A 5,000-nucleotide genomic window follows, 5' to 3' on the forward strand; every position below is an offset into this window, starting at 1 on the left:
CGCACGCACGCACGCACGCACACACACACACACACACACACACACACACACACACACACACACACACACACACACACACACACACACACACACACACACACACACACACACACACACACACACACACACACACACACACACACACACACACACACACACACACACACACACACAGGACCTATTCAAACCCAACACCCAGCATTCCTCTTTTTACTTCCAAAGAGAACCAAGACCCAGCAGACCAACATCCACACCACACCACTAGGGCTGCACAATATATCGAAAATGTATTGAAATCGCGATATCAAGAATGGCGATATGTGTATTATGATTTTGTCTTTATCATTGCTTACAAGTCAAAAAAAATCTGCGCTGTCCGGTCCAATCACTAACTGAATGTCAGCAAATGCCCAAAAAAAAGCCTGCCATGGCCAAAGCCACAACAACCCCCACACAGACCGACAAATTAGTGACGAGAAAAACACTCGGCTAGATTTCTAAATATCATTTAAATATCGTTATCGAGGTATTGCATTTGTCTCTGACATATCTTGCAGCCCTACATACCACATCACCCCTCCCCTCCCATCTCATCTCATCGCCAGTCGCCAGCCACCGCTGCTGTTGAATTATGCCTTTGAGGAATTAGGCGTTAAGTTGAGTGAAGAGCAGTGAGCTCGGCAAGGCAAGGCCAAACTGGACCTCCATCAGTCAGCATTCCTTCCAGAGAGACCAAAGGCCAGACCACATGGCTCAAACTTGGTCGACTCGTCAGCTTCCCCTCAAAATCTGGTCCAGAGCGCCAATCATGACCACCGTTGAACTGTGACCTGTGTGTTGAGGAATTGGGCATAAAGAGAGGCGCTGAAGACGTGCACGCGCGCGCACACACACAGACACACACACACGCAGGCGCGCACGCACACGCAGGCACACGCGCGCACACGCGCACACACACACACACACACACACACACAAACATACACAAACACACACAAACACACACACAGAGAACTGGACATCTGGACGTGCGAGACCTAGCAGACCACATCCGTATCCACATCGCCCATCTGTCTTAAACTCAGCAGTCAGCAACCACTTCTGAACTGTGTTGTAAAAAGGGAACTAGGCAACAAACCAACAGCATTAGAGCAAAAGCAGAGCGAAGCCAAACTAGACCTCCGACATCCAGGGTGCATCCCAATATGTGTCCTTGCCTCCTCCACTTGTGCTTGTCTCCTCGTCCCGCCTCCTGGCCCCTCCTCCGTGGAGAAAACGATAAAGTTTCCCAGCTGTCAGCCTCGCCACAACAACTTTTGAGGGACTGTTTTTCATTCACCATCCCAATTGCAAATGAGAAAAAGACTTTACAATTGAGCGTTTGCAAGATATTGAAATATAATGCTGTTGTCAGTGATGTCATCATGACGAGAAGCAAGTGGAGGAGGCAAGTGGAGGAGGCAAGGTCACATATTGGGATGCACCCCCAAAGTCCCAGCACACACCTCCAACTCCCAGCATTCCTCTGGTAAGAAGGCGGCGGCTAGACTCTGGTGTGGTCTGGAACACCAAAGTTGAAGGGTCTCCCGTGGCCAGAGTCTCGCCCTAAACCAGGGGTGGGGAACCTTTCTCATTCGAATGGCCACTTCAAATTCATCCGAGGGCCGTAAAAAAGTCCTCCGAGGGCCGTACTATGAACACAAACCAGGATTCTCCTCTTAACTTTAGGCCTATATTGAAGGCAGCCACCTTTTAAACAAACACCACCTCCTCTAGGTTCCCTGGATATAACTTAATTGTATAGCAAATATATTTTGTAAAGGAATCTTAGAAAATGTGTCATATTTCATGTGAAGCTGAATAACATTAAAATTATGTCGTGGGGGCCTATAATGTTGTGTAATAATGGGTAACTATAATGTTTGCAAGCATAATTTTCGTCACAACCTCAACGCAAAAAAAAATCTCTGCACCCCCTGGAATCTTTGACGCACCCCAAGGGGGTGCCTGCACCCCAGGTTAAGAACTAGACCACTGACATCCAACTCCCAGCGTAGACCTCCAACTCCCAGCATTCCTCTGGTAAGAAGTAGGAGGCCAGACTTGGGTCTGGAACACCAGAGTTGAAGGGTCTCCCGTTGGCGGAGTCTCCCTCTGAAGGCCTTAACCCACTCCCACAGCCTGGTGAGGAGTGACGGCAAGGCAAGGCAGGGCAGGGCCAGAGATTCTTTAAGTATATAGAGATATGCCAATGTAATAGGTTGCTATGGGCACCTAACATGACCAGGTTCCTATGGCAGGCCTCTATCTGGTAGCTTTGGCCAGGCCCAGGACAAAGTCATTTAAAATACGAACCCCACCACCACCCACCAACAATGTCATGAGGACCAGTGTTAATTTTGTCAGCTTTTTAAAATTTAGTCTTAGTCTAAGTCACAATGACGAAAATCAATTTTAGTCTTAGTCATATTTTAGTCACTGCCTTCCCAATTTAGTCTTAGTCTAAATGACGAAAATCAATTTTAGTCTTAGTCAAATTTTAGTCATTTTCGTCATTTTAGTCAACACTGTACATAACAGAACTTCTCCACACACTTTTAACATATATCATTGACTGTACAGAATAAACCTTCTCCGCACACTGCTTCTCTTTTTAACATATATCACACTGTACAGAATAAAACTTCTTCACACACTGGTTCTCTTTTTCTCTATTTTATTTGAGGACCCAGCTCTGGGCCCCATCTCTCTCCCTGGGCCCGGGGCAACTGACCCCTTTGTCCGCCCCACCACCTGGCTGTCGGTTTTCCTGTATGTCATGGCGCGGAGAGGCATGGCCTTGGTGAAAAAGTCCAGGAGTAGCCTAGTAGCCACCACAAGAAAGCAAGCTGCAAACTCACGCTACTTAAGCTCTCCTTACCAGATTTAATTACCACCACAGGTAGGGCCGCTGACAGCTTTGGTTGGGCCCAGGACAAAGTCATCTGAATGGGCCCCCCAGCCCAGCCCAATAGATACAATGTAATGAGGACCCAATGTTTAGGGCCACCTCTCTCTCTCTGGGCCCGGGACAACTGTCCCCTTTGCTCCCCCCAAATGTGTCCGTTTCCTGCTCTGCTCCACCTCTGCTTCTCACACACACACACACACACACACACACACACACACACACACACACACACACACACTGACGGAGATCCACAAGGTCACCCACCCAGCCAGACAGAACCAGAGTGATGATGTGGAGTAAACCATTAGGAGATTCCAGAGGAATTAGCAAAATATGCCGAACAGGCTGCTGCTAGACTGGTTGGTACAAGGGAGGGGAGGCAATCTAGTCTCTTTCACCACCCAGAAGAAAGAGAAAGAGAGAGAGAGAGAGCACCAGAGAGAGAACGAGAGAGAGAGAAAATGGAACCAGTAAAGCAGAATGTTGGCCAGGCAGTCTGAAGGCCAGGCAAAATGTCATCATGCATAGGCGTCTCTATGACACGCTAAAGCATGATGATAGCCTGGGCCAGGTCTGGTGGCTCTCACACAGGAGGGAGGGGGGAGAGAGAGAAAGAGAGAGGCGAGACAGAGCGAGAGAGCGAGAGAACGAGAGAAAATGGAACCAGTAAAGCAGTATGAACTGCCTGACTACAAGGAAGGAGAAGGACTGAGAAGAAACAACCTCAAGGTCAAGTGAGAGAGATAGAGAGAACGAGAAACAACCTCAAGGTCAAGTGAGAGAGATGGAGAGAACAAGAAAGTGTGTACGTGTGTGCGTGCGCGCGTGCGTGCGTATACAGACAAAAGCGAGATCCGAAAGACAAGAGCGTGAAAGAGAGACAGAGGGAGATCAAGATAGTGAGTGAAATAAAGAGTGAACAACAGAGAGAAAGAAAGAGAGATAGAAAAGAAAAGAGAAATAAAAAGAACGAGGAAGCGAGCGACGGCGCAGACGAGAGAGAGAGAGAGAAACAGTCAGTGACCGCTCTGGTGTTAGGGGTCATACACACACATCGCTGCTATTTACTAGCTTCTCACTTGCTCGCCTACTCACCACTCTATCATGGAACGTTCGCTGAAAGTTCCCGCGGATTTAACTGCCAATAAACAGGCGAGAAGTACCGAACTCTGCATTCCAATTGGTTACTCGCTTACTCGCCTCGCTCGAAGATAAAATATTTTCAACTCGGGATCCGCCCACATCGCATCGCTTGTACAGTACTCGCCTACTCACCTGCTAGTCTCGCTGAAACACATTGACATTCTATTGACTTTATTCGCTGAGCCAGTAACTAGCAGCGACGTGTGTGTACGGCCCTTTATTCTGTCACTCTCTGCCTTCAGAGACGCGGCCACAGATCCATCTCTCCACACCCTAGAGAGCTGATCTGCAGTGTTGCCAGATTGGGTGGTCTCCCGCCCAATTGGGGCTGCTAAGGGATGGCCGTCTGCGGGTAGAAATGGCATCTAGTAGAAAGAAAAAAAAAACGCCCAATCGTTGGCCATAGAAATCAATAGAATATGGCGGGAGTTAGTGCTTCCAGGCGGGTTTTGAGCATTTTTGGGGGTTGGAAATTGCCTCATCTGGCAACCCTGCTGCTCTAGTCTGCTCTATCCGCCCTGATCCTGCATGGCTGAGGGCCAGACAGGGGAGTTTTGTGGTGTGTGTGTGTGTGTGTGTGTGTGTGTGTGTGTGTGTGTGTGTGTGTGTGTGTGTGTGTGTGTGTGTGTGTGTGTGTGTGTGTGTGTGCATCCAGCCAGTCGCCCTCCACTGCTGCTCCAGGAGCCCAGCCTAACCTACAGTTCCCTGGGCCTCACCGCACTGTTTGCACACCTGGGCTAGCCTTTTCATCGCATCAACACATCAAATACACACACACACACACGCACACACCTCAATCTGGGATTTAGTAGAACCTCATATTTGAAGAGTGTTGAAGGTGTGTGTGTGTGTGTGTGTGTGTGTGTGTGTGTGTGTGTGTGTGTGTGTGTGTGTGTGTGTGTGTGTG

At 48.7% G+C, this 5,000-nt stretch overlaps 1 protein-coding gene across 1 annotated transcript in view; it reads right to left on the reverse strand.

The window, feature by feature from the left end:
- Positions 1-5,000, reverse strand: part of LOC134466892 (protoheme IX farnesyltransferase, mitochondrial) — a 112,274-nt gene that overhangs the window by 94,228 nt on the left and 13,046 nt on the right. The window lies entirely within an intron of this gene.

Source organism: Engraulis encrasicolus, chromosome 17, assembly GCF_034702125.1.
Source record: "Engraulis encrasicolus isolate BLACKSEA-1 chromosome 17, IST_EnEncr_1.0, whole genome shotgun sequence".
In the NCBI taxonomy this organism is placed as follows: domain Eukaryota; kingdom Metazoa; phylum Chordata; class Actinopteri; order Clupeiformes; family Engraulidae; genus Engraulis; species Engraulis encrasicolus.